The following is a 24749-nucleotide window of genomic DNA, read 5'->3' as shown; positions in this document are numbered from 1 at the left end:
TTTTTTTTTTTTTTTTTTTTTTTTTTTTTTTTTTTTTTTTTTTTTTTTTTTTTTTTTTTTTCCCCCCGCCCCTTCCCCAGGCCGCCCGTCGGGGACAGCCCCTGTTCTTCCAGTGGCTGCACTTCTGCGGTGTGACTCTATCAAATAACCATTTGTCTTGAGGTCTTGTCTGAAATAATTTGAACTGCCAAATCCTGAAATGAATAGGTTTTGTTAACACAAAAGGCTAAGGGACTGGCTGGAAATTTTAAAGAGCTCCCGTCCCCGCATCGCGGCAGACCGCATTGTTGGGCTCCCAGGCGTTCCTTTGTCGGTGTCCTTCTGCCTCAGTGGGTGCGGGATGATGGATGGTCTGGCTGCTGGAGGCGGAGAGAAGGGAACGCCAGGCCGGGTCTGGGAATTGGCTAAGTACTTCTGGGCGATTCGACCTCACCGCGGTGCACGGCGAGTCGGCCGCCTTGATTTATAAACTGGGGTGGTGATGGATGATCTTTTAAGTGGACAGGGCGGGCCAAAGCCTCGCAAAGGGGAGCCCGCACACAGGATGGCCACTTGTCGCGGGGGAACGGCAGCCTGGCCTGTATGCGCCTGAGGCAGGCTCACAGCACGTGCATGGGCTCCTGAGTCCACCCACCGTGGAACCCGGACCCTGGCCAAGGCTTCAGGTCTGTGACCTGTGGGCAGAAAGCAAGGACATGCTGGGGAGGGAGGGGTGCCTCCCTCCTACAGTCAGGGGCCTCCCTCCTGCCCTACTGAGCTCTTGCCATGGCCATGGGTCTGGCCTTTTTTCCCAGGCTTTGTTCTTGTCCTGTGACCCCCCTGGCCACTCTGAGGACCCTGGTCTGCTGCTGAAAAGCAGGTGGCTGAGCTTCTCCCATTGGACCCCCTGTCCACTGCAGGTGGTCCTCCCGGCCTCCTTCTGAGCCAGAGGTGAAGTGGCAAACGTGGGTCCCCTGGGACTTGCAGGCCCATGGCGGAAAGGACTGGACACATCGCCTCTGGTCTGGGTGCCTGCTCTTCCAGGGTGTCCGTGCTCTGGGACAGGGCAGCGTGGGACCTCCAGGGACAGAAAGGACAGCCCTGGGCCCCACAGCAAGGGCTGTACTGGGGTGGGGTCTCCGTTTGCCTAGCAGTTACAGTGTTCGTCAAGAGAATGTATCCGGAGCTGGCCTTGCGGCGGACTCATCCATGAGGGTGGGCTGGGAGCACTGCACTCGGGAGCAGGGAACAGAGCGGGAGTGGAAAATCAGCTTCTGCTAAGAAAGAGCTTCTCCGTCTCCCCAGAGGGAGGTTCCAAAACCATTTCAATCTGCTCTGAACTCCAGGGAAAACTTGAGTGTGTCTAAAGGAGGAAGGAGAGGGAGAGAAATCTCAAAGGCAGACTTCCCGATCACCAGTTATAATGAACTGAGTCCTTTGCTCTGAGACGTGTAATATCTTCCTCAAATGCCTTTTGCAAGGAGCGGGGGTGCAGCTAATGAATTACCCTGTGGCTCAGGGTATCTGTGGGTGATTAATGCCACTTCCTTCTGAGCAGTCCGGCTCCTGTTGCCTTTTGCAAAATGTAGACGTAAAACTCTGAAACCACTTTAAGGAGGGAGAGGTTGGAAGGGTCGGTTAAAAACTTCATGCCAGATTCTACATGAGGAAGCAGCCTGGGAAGACCCCAGGAGGAACATTGCTTATGCACATGTATTTCTGGTACTGAGGACAGAAGGAGAGATGGCTGAGCAAGAAGATCTGGCCGCACCTATGCTGATGTCCCCTTATCCTGCGGAGAGGAGCTTTTTGTCCTGTGCCACTGGTTTCTGAAGTCAACAGAACAGACTCTCAGCTCAGAAGAGCGTTTAATTTGTGTCTCAAAATGCCTGTGATTACCTTACTTTACTTCTGTTACGAAGAACTTCCTACTTGTTGCCCAGGATAAGGCAGGATGGACAGAAAAAGGATGTCATGGTTTGTTTGCTTTTTTCCTTTCTTTCTTTTCTTCTCTTTTTTTAAAATGGGAATGGGGGTGTGTTTTCTTTCTTTCCAATTAGGGTTTTGTATATACCTCCTTTATATTTACTTTGTTTTTCTCCAAATTTTTTAATTTAAAAAGCATGCATTAATTTTATAATGGAAAACAGGATTTAGAGAGTCAATGAATGTCACCTTGTTTTGTTAGAGAAAACAACAGTATGCCATCTGCATTTGGCTCTGCGTTTCAGAAGGACTCTCAGTTTTTGAGACAACTCGAAGCACTGGCTCTTTCATAAGCCATTTTTGAGGCTTTCATGCATCTTCTTTCTACTTCTAGAAACAGTGGAACAAGTACGAAGTTGGGAGTTTGCAGATATGGTCAGGTTCTTTCTGATGTATCCTCAGATCCAAGCAAGGGACCTGGTCCTTCTGGGATGACATTTGCAATCACTAGCCTTCCTCCAGCCCTGGCGCACCCCAAGCACTGTCCTGAGCTCCAGAGCTCACCAGACCGAATCGATCTTTGTGCCAACGCCAGGAGGGAGGTACTGTTCTATAGAAGGGGAAACTGAGGCACAGAGAGAGCAAGCAACTCGTCTGGGGTTGCACTGCTATGAAGAGGCGGAGCCTGGCAGTCTGACTCCATACCTGAGCTCACACTTCTCTCTGTCGGTCATTGTAAGAACTGAGAAAACTATGTGAACATGCCAAACACAGGCTCCCCCCTTTTTTTTTTTTTTGCAGCAATTCAGGTAGACCAGATAGCCCAAGCTAAATTAAACAACAGGTGACCCGAACAGCAGCTAAGTGATCATTATTTGCCACGACAGCACTCCCACTGAAGCGTAACGGTGCACCATCTTGGATTTGCTCATTCAGTTCAAATTCCATGCCTCCAGGGACTGCAGCCCTTCAAACAGCAGAGCACTCAGTTGCTTCTTATGAACAAATGATCTAAGCTGCATTTGTTTTTTAAAAATGTGATGCTGTAATATTTTATAAGGAGAAATAAGCTGCATACAATATGTGATCAGCTTATGTTGGTGGCTCGACTTGGTGTTCTAAAAATCATTAGATTATTAAAAAAAAAAAAAAAGCTGAACCAAAACCCAGAAACCAAAAAAAGAAAACAAAACAAAAATAAATAAGTACCCGCGCCCTCCCCAAAAAAACCCACAGACACAAAACAAAACCACCCTGGATTTACAAATGGCCCCTAGGACGAGCACGAGTTTTCCTGGTCGCTTGTAAATCGTTCACATCTGCAAGCATTTTGTTCAGTCTATTTTCAGCTCTCCAATTGTAGACTCATTTGCTATTCCTATCGGGAGAAAGAAAACCAACTCGTCAACATTTGGAGAACAAAGACTGTATTTATCACAAAAGTGTCCTACAACATTAAATGGTTGGGGTAATTGACTTGCAGGGCGGGATTATTTGGGGAGAGGATGCAACATTTGTTCAGATCCCACACCTGCAGCGGATCGTCTGCACTTGCAGAAACTGCCGGAGCGTCACGGAAAAGTTTATTTTGCTATGGGTTGTTTCATCTCCAACCAGTTGTAGTATTGATTTCTCTCAGTGGATTAATTATCAGAGGCAGTTTCAGACTTCCCCGAGATGGACGGAAGGAAAAATGATGTTTTCATTTCAATGAAGCCTGTTGGCAATTGTGCTCGCGTTTCTCTGGAGCCCTGGAGCCCGCGAATGAGAGGCCGCGCCAGGACGGACTGAGCGCGGGATTATCCATTTTCTCTGCGGTGCTGAAGTCTTGGCGTGGTCTGGGGGCTGTGAGGCGGGCTTCGCGCCGTTCTCGGCTAGTATTTGTAGAAGGAGCTTTCAGCCCCCGGGGGAAAGAAAGAGAAATTATGGAATCGCACAGACGTGGAAGTCTGGGTTATTTATAGTGGGGCCGGCGGTCTGACAGGGGAGATTTAGTTTGCTTGCTGAGACAGAGAAGGTTCTTACACGGGGCTTGTTTAAAAGTCACCTAAGAGCACAAGGCCTGTGAAAAGCTCTTTGAGAGTCACTTCTACAGACTCGAAGAGTCTGGATAATAAGGAGAAGCAGAACTCTCAAACGCAGGATCCGTCTCTGTGCTGCTCTGCGTGCGTTCTGTGAGCTGGAGGCCGTTAGGATAGAACCGCACGCTTGCGTATCCACGTTGACTTCGACGTGCCAAGGCGTCGCTCAGCTTCTAGAACACCTCGGAGTGTTTGACAGGGCAGGCTTTGGGGTGTCTGCTGTGCTTCCACCAGTACAATCTGGCTGGAGCGGGGCTGGGGGAGAAGGTCGCCGTTCCAGGCAAGGCATGGGAGTTTTTCTGGTGCCTGACGGGGGTCTCCGATGCATTAGCTGGGCCGTCATCACCGGACAAGGAGTTTAGACAGAGCTTTTGGAAGTCTATCTTTTAGTATTATCTGTATTTCTTTTATTTGTATAAATGTAACAAGGTAACTTTAAACATGTCATGTTGTGAAATAGAAATCAGGAAGATGGTAATAAAACATAATTTTGTATCTCACCACCTGGATGCAATCACTGTTAGTAACTGCATTTTTTTTTCAGATGTGCAATATCAAAAAAGTAAGACTTTTTTTGCACTCTGCTGTAAACTTTTTCCTTGAACGTGCATTGTGCCCACGTCCTGTGGTTTCCCAGAACACCGTTTCTCAAGGCTGCACGCCCTGGGCAGGTGTCCCTGGGGGTCTCGTGGTTTCTTCAGTTTCTTTCCTGAGTAGATGCGCTTAGTGTTTACTATTTTCGGCTTTAAACGTCCTGTGCTGAGTATGTCTGGTGTCATCCTTTGAGCTTGTTGGCGGCGGTGGCAGGATCCACCCAGCCCCGGGCTGTCTGTCGGGGGTCAGGACTGTCCCCTGCGGCCAGCACAGGGGGCCCTGCTCCCAAGGGCAGCCTGGGTGCATCGGCTCTCTCCGCGTCGGCCAGCCGGCGTGGAAGCAGGCACTCCAGTCTCCCTGTTGACTCACTGTCCGGTTTCCCAGTCATGTAGGCTGTGGAAGGGCATTTTTCCTATAGTAATGCCCATTAGGATTTTCTAAAAAACTTTTTGTGAACTGACTTTTTAAAATACGCTTGCCTGGTTTGGCTGCAAATGTTCACATTGTGTTCGAGACGTGCTTTGGCCCTTTTCCCCAGTCTGCGATTGCAGTGCTCTTTACAGTTCTGCCTTTAGCTTTTTATTTACTGTGCTTTCCCCCTGCAGTAGCATTTCATTTTTATTTACTCAAACCCTTCAAACTGATTCTTCAACAGTGTCTGCATTTGGTGATGTGCTTAGGGGTCTCTCCCCCATTCTAGGTTCATATAAATCTTCACATGTATTTCTTCTAGCATTTTACACCCTTCCTGGGCTACATTGAACACTTTAAGTTTCCCGGAAAGGACTTTGACAGGTGGCGTGTGATACTCGCAAGGGTGTGGGGTGGAGGGCACCCCTGTCTGAGGGGCACCATGCGGGACCCAGCTGTGTGCTGTCCTGTGGCAGCAGGACATGGGGACTGAGTCACTGTGACTCCACAGCACTCGGTGCTCTAAAGCCTGCCTTCATCGTGCTTCTCAGAGCTGTCAGTCATCTCAAGTTCATCCCTGTGGAATGAACTCAGCTGCTTATCCAGAAGCACCTTTTATGGTCCTTACAGTTCTTAATTACGTTGTTTATTCTTCTTTTTAAAAAAAGATTTTATTTATTTATTTGGAGAGGTGGGGGGAGAAAGCACGAGCTGGGAGAGGGAGAAGCAGACTCCCCGCAGAGCAGGGAGCCCGATGTGGGGCTCGATGCCGCGACTCTGGGATCATGACCGGAGCTGAAGGCAGATGCTTCACCCACGGAGGCCCCAGGTGCCTCATGTTGGTCCTTCTTAAAACATTTTTGTGATTATTATTTTATTACTATTAATGCTATTCTACATGTTTACTGTTAATTTATTCATTATAATGGATTACATTTCTACAATAGCTCAGAAGGGCATGGCATTTGGACAGGTTGTTGGCTGTGAGTTTTCTCCATTCCTTGTGGGTGCCCCCAGCTCACTGGGGGTCTTTCTCTAAGTCGCAGAAAATCAGCAAAGCAGGAGCACAGCATGGGCCATCTGGCATGCTGCTGAGGGACCTCAATTTCAAACCTGTGCCCTGTGAAACGAACACAGGGGTTTCATGGACAGCCTCTGAGACAGGGCTTCCTCTGTCTGTTTCCATGTAGCAGGGAGCTGGGCTCCCCGGCTTTGCAGAGAGCCGCACAAGCCTCACCTTGTAGGTCCCTGCCGTCCCCTAGGCGCTCCTGTGCCGCGTGGCCTCCTGCCTGGCCAAGGAGCATGGGGTGGCAGCACCGTCCCTGCAGCCGTGCAGCTCTTCTGGGAGCCCAGCAGTGACAGCACCCTGTGCTCACCTGAGCCCGGGGCTGGGCCACCTCCCTCTGACCCCCTAGGCCTGGCAGAGAAAGGGACGAAAGGGACAGTGACAAGGGGCGCAGTGGGAGCAGAGTGGCCCAGGCTCTGGGCCATTGTTCTCACACTTTGAAGAGCACAGAAGCCTTCTTGAGGCTGCCAAACCCAGATCACGGGGCCCTTCCCTTGAACTTGAGATTCTTCCGGTGTCGGGCGGGCAGCAAGGACAAGAATTCCCATTTCCAACACCTTTCCAGAGGCCCCTGATGCTGCTGGCCCGGGGACTGTAGCACAGAACCGCTAATCTGGAGCTTAGGTCTCTATCCCAATCCGTCTTTCTGACTTTAACCATATTTGAGATAACAGCTAATTTTTTTGAAGTTTCCTTATACTGTTTTAAAACAGTGAAGCATATGTTAGAAATATTCTTTTAAATTCCTGCAGGAAGAACTTTTTTTTTTTTGCTTGTTAATTAATTTCCTTAATTACTTAAACTGTTACCATTTTCTTCTTTCTGTCTTCCTTGTAAGGTGAGTTAGTGCTGGTGCTTCCGTGATTCGAGGCATTTAAATGCATTTTGAAAAACAGAAAGATAACACAAGATGACACAGGTTATGGAGGTTAAATCACGTGGGGCTCTCTCCATCTTTCTTCTTTGTTCCTTGGAACAAGTAGGTGAATTGGGCAGATAATTAAAGAAACGTGGGATTAGGCACTCTGACTTGTATCCAAGAGAGAGCTGGCTCTGCCCAAGCAAGTCCAAATGGCTGTGGAAGGATCGGGACCTTTTGAATGTACCTTGAGCGTTGCAGATGGAATCCTGGATAAAAACATGAGTCAAAACATCAATGGCCAATTTATCATTTGATCACTTGCTGGGAAAAGGCTGGATTTATTTGTAAGTGCCTGCTCATTTTCTTAATCATAATTACTGTGTTTTGTAGTGCATACATCATACGATTTATTTAAAGGTAAATTTATTTCAAATAACTGAATTTGAATGTGAATGAAATACAGTATTTAAGCAAATGATTTAAAAGGTCTGCTGTACAGAAAGCTTGTATCGATATGCAGCTACAGCTAGCCAGCAGCAGATAGAAGATGGGGGGTGGAAAATACAGTGTCTTTCCAGTAGTTCCGAGTGTGCGGCGTTTTCTCCTTTGAATTCTGGAGCATGAATTGTGACCCTGGGCCGTAACATGGAAGGGCGGTCCCAGTTTCTAGGCCCCAAGTTCCTGCTTCCCATCTCTTCTGCCAGGTAGAAGGTAGTCTTGATGCTTGGACACAAGCATCTCATGGTCAAGGAGGGTTTTTGCTGGACCAGCCTCCACCCTTTAGCTCCAGCCTCCATCCTCCAGGCTCTCACCTCCAGGCTTCAGCTCCAGCCTCTGGCTCCAGCCTCAGCCTCCAGACTTTAGCTCTAGGCCCAGTCTCCAGTTCCAGCCTCCAGTAGCTCCAGCCCCAGGCTCCAGCCCTAGCTGCAGTCTCCAGCTCTAGCCCAAGGGACAACTCTCTGTCCATACCCAGTGATGAGTTCGCAGCACGCTCTCCATCCTGGGGTAAGCGGTGAGCTGCCCACCGGCATCCACAGTCTCCTGTGTCCTTTTCTGTCCCGCAAGCTCCAGGCCTGGGGCCAGGCCAGGTCCAGGCAGGATGATGCTCTGGACGCATCCACGGACTTTCCTGAGATGGAGACCTCTCCAGCCCCTCCTGCCAGCACCTTCCAGCAGCTTCGGAGCTTGGCTGTCAGTCCTCCTTCCTGAGGTCCTGGAGTAGTTTCACATTCCAGACTTCTGTATTACAGTGCAAAGGCTGATGCAGGGAGGACGGCAGCCCCCTGACAGGGCAAACGGAGGGAGGAGCCGATTCAGTCTGGATGTGCAAGCTGGCAAGGCTGCCCACATGGGAGGGTCTTTACGTGGGGTGGGGGTGGGCTCTCCCGGGTGGGCCCTCCCCTCCCCTCCCCTTCCCTCCATGAAGTGCCTGGGCCCACAGACCTGTTTCTCCTCTCACCCCTGCAGTGGCTCAGCCACACAAGGTCCAGCCCCCTGGCGGGCTGCAGTGATTTTGGAGGAAAGGATGGCAAGGGAGGCATTGGTTCCTTCTACGCCATCCAAGAGATGAGCCCTAGAGCTGCAGGCTCTGCTGGGACCCTGACCCTCCGAGCCCCAGACCAGCTGTCACTCCTCGGCAGGCCTGCTGGGGCCTTGTGCCCTGCCTTGGTCTTTGCCGTAAGCTTGGCTTTGCGCCACACCTGGTCCCACTGCTCTGGGGTGCTCTGCCCCTGCCCCAGCTCCCAGCACCTTCCCCATGGGACCTCCTTCCCCAGCAGAGGGGCTCTGTGTCTGGGCCAGGGAGGGGTCCCCAGCACCCTGGTCCTCGCTGCTCCCCATCGCGGTGTGGGTCGTGGGCACGCTGGCACTCCCCGCGTGTCCTTCGGTCTGACTCAGCCGGGAGCATGGTGGGCGCCACAGTACAGGGGACCGGGGCGCAGCCCTCGCTCCCGGTGCTGCCCAGCGACGCAGCTGCCTGCCTGGCCTGGCCGTTCTCACGGGGCCAGACCATGGAGTGTATTCATAGGCAAGCATCACAAGGGGCCACTTCAAGCACCTTCATAGAGCCCGCGAGTATTCCTGTCTTCCACAGGTGTCCCCAAAGGAGGCGGGGGCCGGGCCTTGGCCACAGATATGTGCCAGCTCCCGGCAGAGCGAGGCCCATGAGGAGGCTCTGAGCGGCGTCTGGGATGGCGAGGCCACCACTGGGAAGCTCAGAGCCTTCTGTAGAACTTGTGGCAGCCCGCTGCGTGTGACGGACAAGCGGAAGAACCCACGGTGCACGGTGTACCTCCCTTCAAAGTCTCCTTATCCCTCTCCGCATCTCTGCCCCTCTATGAACCCAGATCCTCAGTGAGGAGTGTGGGATTCAGAACCACGTGTGTGTGGCGGGCTGGTCCCTTCTGTGATGCTAGCCTTCTCTGGTCCCTGTATCACTGGCCCCGGGGCCCCCCCAGCACAACTGACTGTGGAGCACGGTGCAATTGTCCTGTGTAGACCCCACTCACAGAGCCATGTCTCCCCATAAGAGCTTCATACATGCCAAATCAAAGCCGCCATCTTATCACAGGTCACACGCGCGCACACGCACGCACACACACACATCCACACACGTGATGTGGAACAGCTTGCAGTCAGGACTCGGAGAATGTCACAGAGCACAAGCAGATAACGTAGTTACATTAAAGAGCTACAGTACCGTCTGTGAGGGTTACAAACCCGAGCCAGCCTAGAGATTTCTGAACCCCGCACTCCAGAGCTCCTAGACCCTGAGTTTCCTGGGGGACCCGGGAGATCTAGCTGTCCAGAGAAGCAGGGGGAGTTGGAACAGTCAACCTTGGGTTTTTATTTTACAAACCCAGTGCACACAGGTGCGGTTACCTTTCCCGTGAGTTGTACAAAGATGGGGGGGTGGGGGTGTGTGCACAGCTTGGAGAAGACTGCAGGCAGCAAACGGCCCTCCTCTGCAGGGATCAGCTCAGGGACCCTGCTCAGCGGCTCCACCCCAATTTTATTAAAAGCTTTCTCATGCATTAAATAATGATTTAATAGTCACTGTGGATTCTGCATTTTGTGGTCACTTACAAGACACAAGTCACATGTTTATGGTGACCATAATGGGTGCCATGTTGAATACACATGCTGAGCAGACACCCCGCTGGTCCCTGACCTCACGGGTGCGGACCTCAGTCTTCCTCATTAGGTACGGCGTCAGCTGTGGGCTGCGGTTGTGTTCGTAGGTACACCCTTTCTCAGGTTGCCGAAGGTCCCTTCTATTACTAGCTTGTGGAGAGTTTTTGGATTTAGTCAAATGTATTTTCTGTAACTATTATGATGATCTGTGAATTTTTAAAAATTTGTTAATAGAGTGGATTGCATTGATTAATTTTTGAGCTCTCAAATAGTTTTGCATATGTTGTTAGCCCGATTTGATTATATTATCATTTTTAGATTTGTTGTAATTTGATTTGCTAAAATCTTTGCATCTATCTTCACGAGAAATGTTGGTTTGTAGTTGTTTTGTAACAACTTTTGTGTTTGGTTTTAGCGTCAGTATAGTGCTGTCCATAATAATAAATACATATCTTTAAAATTTTAGTATCTTTAGAACCTGTAGTGATGTCTCATTCCTGCTGTTGATAATTTGAGTCTTTTTTTCCACGTAGCCAGATCCATGCAGCTAGAAGCTTATCAATTTTATGGATCTTCTCGAAACACCTAGTTTTGGTTTCTTTATTTTCGCTGAGCTTTTTTCCATTCTTATGCCATTCTTTTTTGCTCTTTTCATTAGTTTTTTTATTCTTACTTTGGTTTCATTTGTTATTTTTACTAGCTTCTTCAGGGAGGAGCAGAAGTTACTAATTTAAGACATTTCTTCTTCATAATATAAGTATTCTAACATTATAAATAGTAAACACCCTGCTTCAGCCTCACCCCACATATTTCAATATGTGGTACTATGGTTTTAATTCAGTTCAAATATACATTTTTTAAAATTTTACTTTAGATTTATTCTTTGGAAACACTTTGAGTGTTTTATTTAGTTTACAAATATTCAGGGATTTTCCAGATGTGTTTTCTGTTATTGATTTCTAATTTCATTTCCTTTGGTTAGAAGCACAGAGCATAGGGATAGAGCGTAGTCTATCTGACCTGAAGGCTGGTGTTATGGTTCTGAATGCAGTCTATCTTGGTGAGGCTTGTGTCCCCTTTAAAGACAATGTGACTGCAGTGCTCTGTAGCACGGACCAAAGCCGTCGGGGACAGGGGGGCAGGGTGCTTCAAGCCTTCTGAGTTCTTGCTGGCTTTCTCTCCACGTGTTCTAGAGCTGTTGTTGGAAAGGTGTTTAAATCTCTGACCATGATTATGTATTTTCTTCTAAAACTAGAAACACTCCTTTAGTTTCATCAGTTCGTGCTTCATATTATTAGATGTTTACATTTTTTTTAAAGATTTTATTTATTTATGTGACAGAGAGACAGCCAGCGAGAGAGGGAACACAAGCAGGGGGAGTGGGAGAGGAAGAAGCAGGCTCATAGCAGAGGAGCCTGATGTGGGGCTCGATCCCAGAACGCCGGGATCACGCCCTGAGCCGAAGGCAGACGCTTAATGACTGCGCTACCCAGGCGCCCGTAGATGTTTACATTTTTGATATTTTTCTGTGGTTTCTTGATAAAGAAATGATCTTCTTTATCCCTGGTAATATTCTTTGCTTTAAAATTTACCTTGTCTGATTTTAATATAAGCAGCCCAGCTTTCTCTGATTAGTATTTACATGGTATGTATTTTCCATCCTTGACATTTCAAGTGGGCTTTTCAGATGGGATATTTGGGTTTTACTTTTTAAAATTTTTACATTGAAATCTGTTTTTTTCTTAAAAGATTTTATTTATTTGACAGAGAGAGACAGAGCATGATCGGGGGAGTGGAAGAGGGAGCAGCAGACTCCCCGCTGAGCAAGGAGCCCGATGTGGGACTCGATCCCAGGACCCTGGGATCATGACTTGAGCCAAAGGCAGATGCTCAACCGACTGAGCCAATGAGGGACCGCTGAAATCTGCTTTTTGATGGGGTTTTTGGATCATTTGTATTTTATGTGATTATTGATGTGGTTGGGTTTAAATTTATCCTATTGCTATTTGAAAAAGTCTTACTCTATTAGTTCTTTGTTCTCTTTTCTCTTTTCCTATTTTGTTTCAGATTGTATGCTTATGATTCCATTTTATACCTTCCGTTAGCTTATTAAATGTAATTATTTTCCTTAGTGGTGGATGTAGGGATTATAACCTAAACATTAACCTTATCACTGCCTACCTTCAGGTGTTCGGCAAGAACCCTACGAAGTGCACTCCAGCCTTGTCTCTCATTCCCAGGCTGTTGCTGTCACAGGTTGTGTCTCCGCATATGGGATCGACACTTCACTACACTGTCACTACTGTTCTTCAGTCAGTTATCTTCTGAGAGATTAAAAAAATCATTTATTATCACCTCTTAAGATGCTCTTTATTTCTTCATTTTGTTCTAGATTTCCAACGATTGTCATTTTCCTTCTTAAAAGACATCCTTTAACATTTATTGTATGCAGGTCTATTGGCTAGGGATTTTTTCTGCTCACATATGCCTAAACAGACTTTATTTTGCCTCCATTTTTGCAAGATACTTTTACTGGGTAAATATTTTCTTGTTTTGTGTTTTGTTTTGTTTTTCAGAATTCCGTGGTGTCGCTTCATTGTCTTCTGGTTTGAACTGTTTTCATGAAAAATCTGCATGTATTTGTTCCATCTTCAGACCATGTGTCTTTTCTCTGACTAATTCTAAGATTTTTTTTCTTTATCCCTGGCTTAAAGCAATTTGGTTACAATGCACCCAGTTTTCTTCATGTTTTTGTGCTAGCAGCTTATTGAACTTTGGACTCTGTGGTCTTTCATTTTCATCAAATTTGGAAAATTTCAGATTACTTTTTCAAAAATTTTTTCTCTCCCCTACCTTCAGGATCTCAAATGATGCGTGTAGGAGGCTGCTGATGTTGGCCTACCACTCCCTGATGCCCTCTTCCCCCCCCGCCGTGTCCTTGACTTTGGACTGCCTGTCTGGCTATTTCTTCAAATTCATTGATCTTTCTTCCACAGTGTGTAACCTGCTTTACTTCACCCTGTGTGCATTTCATCTTGGATGCTTGATTTTTCTCATCGACAGGTTTGATTGAAGGCTACTCCTTATACCTTCCATGTGTTTTCTTTAATGTTTCCGTCTCTGCTTGAACGTAGAGAGTATGGGCACAATAACTGCTCTGATGTCTTTGTCCTACTAACGCTATCCTTTGTCTTATTTCTGGGTCTGCTTATATTGACTGACTTCTCCTTCATCATGGATCATGGCTTTCTGCTTCTTTGCATGCCTGGTAACTTTTTATTAGATGTTAGAGTTCGCAAATTTTACCTTGTTTAGTGTGGAATATTTTTATATTCATGTAAATATCCTTGAACTTTATTTCTAGATTTCAGTTAAATTATGGGGCAACAGTTTAATTCAGTCCTTGCTTTTCAGCCTTGCTGTGTGAGGCTAGCGTGGTCTTAGCAGGGGGCTGACTTCACCCTTCTACTGAGGTGATACCCTATGATTCTCTACTGATTACTGGCCCTATTCCCACTCCTGCATGTGCCCTCGGGACTTTTTTCTGGCACTTCCCTCAAGTGCACGTGCTGACCAGTACTCAGCTTCCCTCAGCAGGGTGGGGGTGGAGGTCTCCATAGATTTCGGCATCTCCTTCTGCGCAGAATTTCTCGTTTTGGGCTTCTGCCCCATGAGCTTCAGCTGCCTTGCGTTCCCCAGCGTACCAGTTCTGGTTTTTGTTGTTGTTATTGGTCTTTTGTTTGTTTGTTTGTTTTCCAAATCAGGGAATGCACTGGATTTTGCCTCTATTTTCCTCCCTGAACTGACGTCTGGAATCTCTCCTCAGGCACTAAACTGGGTCGTCCTCGGACTTGCCTTGTTTGTATTTTCTCTCAGAGACTGCTGGCTTGTGTTGACTGATATCTGAAAACAGTCATTTCATATATTTAATCAGAGATTTTTTTTAGTCATTTCATGTGGGGAAGTAAATCCTACTCCTGTTACTTCATCTGGACAGAAATCTAAGTTATTTCTGGGGGTGCCTGGGTGGCGCAGTCGTTAAGCGTCTGCCTTCGGCTCAGGGCGTGATCCCGGCATTCTGCGATCGAGCCCCACATCAGGCTCCTCCGCTATGAGCCTGCCTCTTCCTCTCCCACTCCCCCTGCTTGTGTTCCCTCTCTCGCTGGCTGTCTATCTCTGGCGAATAAATAAACAAATAAATAAATAATCTTAAAAAAAAGAAATCTAAGTTATTTCTGGAAGGTACTTAACTTAGTGCCTACATTCCCAGTTTTCATGCGGCCGCCCACGCGTCTAACAACAAACACCAAGCAACTTCTACGTGCCTGACGTCATTCTAGATGTTGGGCTGTGGTGGCCAATCGAATAGACGAAAATGCCTCCTCAAATGGAGCTTATACTCTACTCAGTGCAGACGGACAGTAAGCGGGTAAGCAAGGTGCGTCATGTATCTGATGGAAGTAAGAGCTGTGGATAACAATGAAGGGCTGAATCCAAATGACGTCTTTCAGCAGTAATTATGCCTTAAGAAAAGGCGGGGGGTAGTGTCGCTGACAGATGTGTCTAGAGTAGCCTCGAGCATTCATGATAGCCCTCATCTCTGCAGGTTACCTCTGGTTAAAGTGACCCACGAGGAAAGTGGGGAAGATGATGTGTGTATTAGTGACTAAAAACACTTGAGTGCAACTGACTGCATCAATCCTAAACTCTGTCTGTTTTCACACTTTTTGTATTTCAATGCTATGGAGCTAGAATGGATAAAAGCAGATTCTAGAGTGTCCCAGAGCACTTTTTCTAACCCTTGAAATCTTTTTTTTTTTTTAAGATTTTTTTTTTATTTATTTGACAGAGATAGAGACAGCCAGCGAGAGAGGGAACACAAGCAGGGGGAGTGGGAGAGGAAGAAGCAGGCTCACAGCAGAGGAGCCTGACATGGGGCTCGATCCCACAACGCCGGGATCACACCCTGAGCCGAAGGCAGACGCTTAACCGCTGTGCCACCCAGGCGCCCCTAACCCTTGAAATCTTAATATTCTCTAATAAAATAAGAATAATAATGGTCTCTACTTTATAGGGATTTCAGGTAGATTAAGGAAGATAATATGTGTAGAGCCTTTAGAACAGTGCCTGGTACACAGTTAAGTACACATGTGGTAAGAACCCATCAGATGAGGGCTAGCATGTTTATCATTATCACCATAACCAGCATTACCACCACCACCACCTTTATTATCACCACTATCATCATCACAACCATCATCATCACTACAATCATCACCATCAACACCAGCATGATCATTTCCTTCAGTATCAAGACTGTCATCACTTCATCAAAATCATCACCACCATCATCATCACCAACATGGTCATTACCTTCATTATCATCATCATCACTTCACCAAAATCATCACCATCATCACCATCATAATCAACATTGTCACCATCATCACCGTCATCACCATCATTACCACCATCACCATCTCCACCACCTTTATCATCAGCATCAGCATCACCACACACATCATCATCACCTACATTTACGCCATCACCATCACCAGAATATACTTACTCCTGGAAAGGTCTCCTCACTACTCTGGATATTTCCAACACCTTTACTATAATTTATCAAGGAACAGCTGAATGACATGGGCTTCTATCCAGAGGAGAAAAATGAGAACTCAGTAGGCTGGTGACAAGTTCTTCCTTCCATTATGAAAAGTGAACAAAAATCTTAATTTCAGACTCTAAGAAATGACTTCTTCCAACAGACAGCCCTAGTTACACACAGCCCCCTACTGTTTCTAATTCCACCCTTGAATTCATAGTTAAAAGTGATTCTACCAGCACCAAAGTGGAATGAATTTCAATTTCCATCATTTTATTGGCATGACAAGGTATACAAGAATTGTCGGTGTTAATGCACCAAATCCAGTGTCACGGCAGTGGTCATCGGGCGCGTGCCTCTATTTCTCATCACTGTCTTTCCAAGTCAGTGTCTGACTCTACTTTAAGGTTGTTTCTGCCAAATTTTAGCCTTATTTCAATTTTGTAGTTTTTATTCGTATATCTGCTTTGACAGGATTTCTTCATAATTTTCAAAAATGGGGGAAAGATATTTTCTACATTTCTGCATCTTCTAAGGAGGAGTAAAAACCATTTTTTATCCGATTTAGTGTTTCTTACGGCGATTATTCAGTTATGTTCCAATTACTTTTTGTGGTTAGTGAGATCAATACACAGAAGATAAGCTTAGATTATTATTTTAATGATTGTGTTCATCAGGAAAAAATTAGCCTGATCAAGTTTAGTCAGAGCTAGTCAATTATTAAATACTTAGGAAATATAATTTGTATAGTTTGGTAGTTATGCAAGTTATGCAAGAGCCATCCTAGCAATTGTTTTCTTACCATCTTATCTTGAGATAAAATTATTGATTTTGAGATGTGACGGTGCAGCCATCAATCTGACAGTACCTTGAAAANGAGATAGAGACAGCCAGCGAGAGAGGGAACACAAGCAGGGGGAGTGGGAGAGGAAGAAGCAGGCTCACAGCAGAGGAGCCTGACATGGGGCTCGATCCCACAACGCCGGGATCACACCCTGAGCCGAAGGCAGACGCTTAACCGCTGTGCCACCCAGGCGCCCCTAACCCTTGAAATCTTAATATTCTCTAATAAAATAAGAATAATAATGGTCTCTACTTTATAGGGATTTCAGGTAGATTAAGGAAGATAATATGTGTAGAGCCTTTAGAACAGTGCCTGGTACACAGTTAAGTACACATGTGGTAAGAACCCATCAGATGAGGGCTAGCATGTTTATCATTATCACCATAACCAGCATTACCACCACCACCACCTTTATTATCACCACTATCATCATCACAACCATCATCATCACTACAATCATCACCATCAACACCAGCATGATCATTTCCTTCAGTATCAAGACTGTCATCACTTCATCAAAATCATCACCACCATCATCATCACCAACATGGTCATTACCTTCATTATCATCATCATCACTTCACCAAAATCATCACCATCATCACCATCATAATCAACATTGTCACCATCATCACCGTCATCACCATCATTACCACCATCACCATCTCCACCACCTTTATCATCAGCATCAGCATCACCACACACATCATCATCACCTACATTTACGCCATCACCATCACCAGAATATACTTACTCCTGGAAAGGTCTCCTCACTACTCTGGATATTTCCAACACCTTTACTATAATTTATCAAGGAACAGCTGAATGACATGGGCTTCTATCCAGAGGAGAAAAATGAGAACTCAGTAGGCTGGTGACAAGTTCTTCCTTCCATTATGAAGAGTGAACAAAAATCTTAATTTCAGACTCTAAGAAATGACTTCTTCCAACAGACAGCCCTAGTTACACACAGCCCCCTACTGTTTCTAATTCCACCCTTGAATTCATAGTTAAAAGTGATTCTACCAGCACCAAAGTGGAATGAATTTCAATTTCCATCATTTTATTGGCATGACAAGGTATACAAGAATTGTCGGTGTTAATGCACCAAATCCAGTGTCACGGCAGTGGTCATCGGGCGCGTGCCTCTATTTCTCATCACTGTCTTTCCAAGTCAGTGTCTGACTCTACTTTAAGGTTGTTTCTGCCAAATTTTAGCCTTATTTCAATTTTGTAGTTTTTATTCGTATATCTGCTTTGACAGGATTTCTTCATAATTTTCAAAAATGGGGGAAAGATATTTTCTACATTTCTGCATCTTCTAAGGAGGAGTAAAAACCATTTTTTATCCGATTTAGTGTTTCTTACGGCGATTATTCAGTTATGTTCCAATTACTTTTTGTGGTTAGTGAGATCAATACACAGAAGATAAGCTTAGATTATTATTTTAATGATTGTGTTCATCAGGAAAAAATTAGCCTGATCAAGTTTAGTCAGAGCTAGTCAATTATTAAATACTTAGGAAATATAATTTGTATAGTTTGGTAGTTATGCAAGTTATGCAAGAGCCATCCTAGCAATTGTTTTCTTACCATCTTATCTTGAGATAAAATTATTGATTTTGAGATGTGACGGTGCAGCCATCAATCTGACAGTACCTTGAAAATGTTTTAGGGCAGCGTCGAGGGGGACTGTTGGAGCTTCTGTGGTGCTGCAGTGTCCTGGACTCAGCCAGCACGTTACACAAAGAGCACATACGTATGTTCGTGTTCAGGCATATGTGTACTAATAAAGCATTGTCTCTAAAGCCTAATCTTCCTTTCTCTTATACTTTTAATCCAACATAGGAGTTGTATAAATTCATAAAGTGCTCTCTATTTTTCTAATCCCCATTAATCCCTCCCTNAATTTTCAAAAATGGGGGAAAGATATTTTCTACATTTCTGCATCTTCTAAGGAGGAGTAAAAACCATTTTTTATCCGATTTAGTGTTTCTTACGGCGATTATTCAGTTATGTTCCAATTACTTTTTGTGGTTAGTGAGATCAATACACAGAAGATAAGCTTAGATTATTATTTTAATGATTGTGTTCATCAGGAAAAAATTAGCCTGATCAAGTTTAGTCAGAGCTAGTCAATTATTAAATACTTAGGAAATATAATTTGTATAGTTTGGTAGTTATGCAAGTTATGCAAGAGCCATCCTAGCAATTGTTTTCTTACCATCTTATCTTGAGATAAAATTATTGATTTTGAGATGTGACGGTGCAGCCATCAATCTGACAGTACCTTGAAAATGTTTTAGGGCAGCGTCGAGGGGGACTGTTGGAGCTTCTGTGGTGCTGCAGTGTCCTGGACTCAGCCAGCACGTTACACAAAGAGCACATACGTATGTTCGTGTTCAGGCATACGTGTACTAATAAAGCATTGTCTCTAAAGCCTAATCTTCCTTTCTCTTATACTTTTAATCCAACATAGGAGTTGTATAAATTCATAAAGTGCTCTCTATTTTTCTAATCCCCATTAATCCCTCCCTCCAGACCTTCTGCAGAGGACACGAATACCAGACACACACGATCTGTCCCAGTCCAGTGGATTCAAAAACTAACGGTAACCTAGGGTAGATCCTGGCCCAGTTCCACTGTTCTTAGCCCTTTCAGTATCATATTATCTTTTTTCAGAGAATTGAGGCTTTTCCAATATTACCCAGAAATTAGTAATTTCTTGTGTCTGAGAAATTGTGGTCCAAACTGCTCAGTCACCGCCGCCACAACTCTCGTCCGGACATTGCAAGCCCCCACCTGCCGAGTTCCTATTTTGGAGAGTGCATTTCTGTCACAATTTTTGAACACCCTGTGCTTAATATTTTGTGCTTGTTACTCAGTCAGTTAAAATGTTAAAATGTTTTGAGCCAGGGCTTCATTTCAGATAGGGAAGCTTTTCCAAAGCTCGGAGGTGCCCAACTCACTGTATGCAAAAGAAAATGGATAATGAAGCTCTTTAATTAATGTGAATATTATGAAATTTTAACTGTGGTTGATGGGCTTTGGTTAAGAATCAATCACTGTCTCTTAATTCTCTGATGGATCTGAGAAGAAATGAAAAGAAACACCACCAAAGGTGCTCACAGAGGAAGAGCCAATTGGAAGGGAAGCCTTCTGATTTATTGAATGCCAGATAGGATCGGTCCAGTAGAGCACCCTGGGGCTTTGTGAGCCTGTGATATTTGTGTAATGAAGGTTACGCCTGCACTCATAACATTTCATACTCCGATCTGTGCTCAATCATCACCTTCCACTATGAGGCTTGCATCGGTAAACATATTAATTATAAGAAGACTCTTTGCACGGATCCGTGATGAGCTGCTTCAGCGGCAAGACGAATTATGGGAGGGAGACTACCCCATGAGCATTGGTGCAAGCCTCTGCAGGAGGTGACCTGGTCCTTGGCAATGTCCTCTTGGGTACAATTTTCTGAAGATGAAACCCCAAGTGGGGTTTGGTCTGGGGCCCCAGTAGTCCATAGTTCTAAATAAGGTCCAAGTTACNTATAAATTCATAAAGTGCTCTCTATTTTTCTAATCCCCATTAATCCCTCCCTCCAGACCTTCTGCAGAGGACATGAATACCAGACACACACGATCTGTCCCAGTCCAGTGGATTCAAAAACTAACGGTAACCTAGGGTATCCTGGCCCAGTTCCAATGTTCTTAGCCCTTCAGTATAATATTATCTTTTTTCAGAGAATTGAGGCTTTTCCAATATTACCCAGAAATTAGTAATTTCTTGTGTCTTAGAAATTGTGGTCCAAACTGCTCAGTCACCGCCGCCACAACTCTCGTCCGGACATTGCAAACCCCCCACCTGCCGTGTTCCTATTTTGGAGAGTGCATTTCTGTCACAATTTTTGAACACCCTGTGCTTAATACTTTGTGCTTGTTTCTCAGTCAGTTAAAATGTTAAAATGTTTTGAGCCAGGGCTTCATTTCAGATAGGGAAGCTTTTCCAAAGCTCGGAGGTGTCCAACTCACTGTATGCAAAAGAAAATGGATNTTTTTTTATTTATTTGACAGAGATAGAGACAGCCAGCGAGAGAGGGAACACAAGCAGGGGGAGTGGGAGAGGAAGAAGCAGGCTCACAGCAGAGGAGCCTGACATGGGGCTCGATCCCACAACGCCGGGATCACACCCTGAGCCGAAGGCAGACGCTTAACCGCTGTGCCACCCAGGCGCCCCTAACCCTTGAAATCTTAATATTCTCTAATAAAATAAGAATAATAATGGTCTCTACTTTATAGGGATTTCAGGTAGATTAAGGAAGATAATATGTGTAGAGCCTTTAGAACAGTGCCTGGTACACAGTTAAGTACACATGTGGTAAGAACCCATCAGATGAGGGCTAGCATGTTTATCATTATCACCATAACCAGCATTACCACCACCACCACCTTTATTATCACCACTATCATCATCACAACCATCATCATCACTACAATCATCACCATCAACACCAGCATGATCATTTCCTTCAGTATCAAGACTGTCATCACTTCATCAAAATCATCACCACCATCATCATCACCAACATGGTCATTACCTTCATTATCATCATCATCACTTCACCAAAATCATCACCATCATCACCATCATAATCAACATTGTCACCATCATCACCGTCATCACCATCATTACCACCATCACCATCTCCACCACCTTTATCATCAGCATCAGCATCACCACACACATCATCATCACCTACATTTACGCCATCACCATCACCAGAATATACTTACTCCTGGAAAGGTCTCCTCACTACTCTGGATATTTCCAACACCTTTACTATAATTTATCAAGGAACAGCTGAATGACAATGGGCTTCTATCCAGAGGAGAAAAATGAGAACTCAGTAGGCTGGTGACAAGTTCTTCCTTCCATTATGAAGAGTGAACAAAAATCTTAATTTCAGACTCTAAGAAATGACTTCTTCCAACAGACAGCCCTAGTTACACACAGCCCCCTACTGTTTCTAATTCCACCCTTGAATTCATAGTTAAAAGTGATTCTACCAGCACCAAAGTGGAATGAATTTCAATTTCCATCATTTTATTGGCATGACAAGGTATACAAGAATTGTCGGTGTTAATGCACCAAATCCAGTGTCACGGCAGTGGTCATAGGGCGCGTGCCTCTATTTCTCATCACTGTCTTTCCAAGTCAGTGTCTGACTCTACTTTAAGGTTGTTTCTGCCAAATTTTAGCCTTATTTCAATTTTGTAGTTTTTATTCGTATATCTGCTTTGACAGGATTTCTTCATAATTTTCAAAAATGGGGGAAAGATATTTTCTACATTTCTGCATCTTCTAAGGAGGAGTAAAAACCATTTTTTATCCGATTTAGTGTTTCTTACGGCAATTATTCAGTTATGTTCCAATTACTTTTTGTGGTTAGTGAGATCAATACACAGAAGATAAGCTTAGATTATTATTTTAATGATTGTGTTCATCAGGAAAAAATTAGCCTGATCAAGTTTAGTCAGAGCTAGTCAATTATTAAATACTTGGGAAATATAATTTGTATAGTTTGGTAGTTATGCAAGTTGTGCAAGAGCCATCCTAGCAATTGTTTTCTTACCATCTTATCTTGAGATAAAATTATTGATTTTGAGATGTGACGGTGCAGCCATCAATCTGACAGTACCTTGAAAATGTTTTAGGGCAGCGTCGAGGGGGACTGTTGGAGCTTCTGTGGTGCTGCAGTGTCCTGGACTCAGCCAGCATGTTACACAAAGAGCACATACGTATGTTCGTGTTCAGGCATATGTGTACTAATAAAGCATTGTCTCTAAAGCCTAATCTTCCTTTCTCTTATACTTTTAATCCAACATAGGAGTTGTATAAATTCATAAAGTGCTCTCTATTTTTCTAATCCCCATTAATCCCTCCCTCCAGACCTTCTGCAGAGGACATGAATACCAGACACACACGATCTGTCCCAGTCCAGTGGATTCAAAAACTAACGGTAACCTAGGGTATCCTGGCCCAGTTCCAATGTTCTTAGCCCTTCAGTATAATATTATCTTTTTTCAGAGAATTGAGGCTTTTCCAATATTACCCAGAAATTAGTAATTTCTTGTGTCTTAGAAATTGTGGTCCAAACTGCTCAGTCACCGCCGCCACAACTCTCGTCCGGACATTGCAAACCCCCCACCTGCCGTGTTCCTATTTTGGAGAGTGCATTTCTGTCACAATTTTTGAACACCCTGTGCTTAATACTTTGTGCTTGTTTCTCAGTCAGTTAAAATGTTAAAATGTTTTGAGCCAGGGCTTCATTTCAGATAGGGAAGCTTTTCCAAAGCTCGGAGGTGTCCAACTCACTGTATGCAAAAGAAAATGGATAATGAAGCTCTTTAATTAATGTGAATATTATGAAATTTTAACTGTGGTTGATGGGCTTTGGTTAAGAATCAATCACTGTCTCTTAATTCTCTGATGGATCTGAGAAGATATGAAAAGAAACACCACCAAAGGTGCTCACAGAGGAAGAGCCAATTGGAAGGGAAGCCTTCTGATTTATTGAATGCCAGATAGGATCGGTCCAGTAGAGCACCCTGGGGCTTTGTGAGCCTGTGATATTTGTGTAATGAAGGTTACGCCTGCACTCATAACATTTCATACTCCGATCTGTGCTCAATCATCACCTTACACTATGAGGCTTGCATCGGTAAACATATTAATTGTAAGAAGACTCTTTGCACGGATCCGTGATGAGCTGCTTCAGCGGCAAGACGAATTATGGGAGGGAGACTACCCCATGAGCATTGGTGCAAGCCTCTGCAGGAGGTGACCTGGTCCTTGGCAATGTCCTCTTGGGTACAATTTTCTGAAGATGAAACCCCAAGTGGGGTTTGGTCTGGGGTCCCAGTAGTCCATAGTTCTAAATAAGGTCCAAGTTAAAGTAACCTTCACTCAGGAAGAAGAATCATACTTTTTTCAAGTGTCTCCACTACCTTTGTTAGATGCCAGGGGCACGTCCTGGCCACGAGCCAGCTTTCCTCCTGATCCTTGTCTCTGAGCTGCCTGGGCTCTGTCTTGCTGAGCGAGGATGCTGGTGGGTCCCAGTCACCTGCCCACTGAGCCTGGTTGTCAGTGAGAAGACATGCTCCATCCATCCCTACGGTGCCCCACCTGGGGTCCTGCTCAGGCTTCTTGGTCCCAAAGAGTCACAGAGCTAGGCCAGGATGACAATGTGAAGATGGGTCCCCATGCCAGCTGCTCGTCCACCCTGGGCCTGCTGTCTGCCACCCCGGAACCAGCCCCTTCTCACCTGTCGGAGAGCTTGTCCATGCTGTCTAGAAGCCCACGTGGTTCTGAAGGGCTGCAAACATCTCTGATCGTATGATGTTGTGTGAAGCTTGCAGTTGAAACAACCAAACCTTTTTCAATAAATTGCCGTTAATCCTGGTCATTTCCTTCCTAGGTGCTAAAATTGGCTTCTTAAATCTCAGCCATACTTTCCACAGGCCGGCTAAATATCACATGGATGCTTTTCAGCATGTCCTTGAGCGCTTCCCCTGTGCCTGCTTTGGTCTGTGGTGAGCGTCTTGAGCAGGGCAAGGCAGGGGTGTTCTTCTGGAGACTGCTCAGATGGATGTCCCACCTGTGATGTGGATTGGACCTTGTCCCCAGCCAGCGTGTCTCCACCTGACCACATGCTGTTCCACCTGCAAGTGCACACAGTCTTGGACGAGCTCAGTGGACGACCTGATCCCACCATCTCCCTGCCTTGGGAACTCCCTGGAATGGGAAATGAGAATACAAGACCTTGGTCTGATGGCTTGAGGGGCACTTATGATGGTCGCCACTGGTTTCCTCCTTTACTGAACCTAACTCAGGGCACGGAAATGTTCAGAGAGCCTTTGAATCTGGACAGTGTCCTATCTGGCCATTTGAAAGCAGATCTATCAATAAATTCCTATACGCACGGGTGTTAAAGAAAGAGATAGATGTTTCCAGAGTCCAGTGTAGCTGCAAGAGCTCACCTGTGCTGCTGCCTTAACTCTCATGTGTGGATTTCACAAATATCACCTCCTTGTACCCAAAACAGCGTGGCGGGGATCTGCAGAGAGCGGGCCACAGGCTGGAAATCCGAAGCCGTAGGCTCAGCGGGCTGTGTTCAGCACCATCCACACCCGCTGGTCTTCATCCCGGGTCAAGAGCCCGGCCCAGGTGAGTCCCGCCCTCCACCTTCTG

Source organism: Ailuropoda melanoleuca, chromosome 3 (genome assembly GCF_002007445.2).
Source record: "Ailuropoda melanoleuca isolate Jingjing chromosome 3, ASM200744v2, whole genome shotgun sequence".
In the NCBI taxonomy this organism is placed as follows: Eukaryota; Metazoa; Chordata; class Mammalia; order Carnivora; family Ursidae; genus Ailuropoda; species Ailuropoda melanoleuca.
This window is presented reverse-complemented; position numbering follows the sequence as displayed.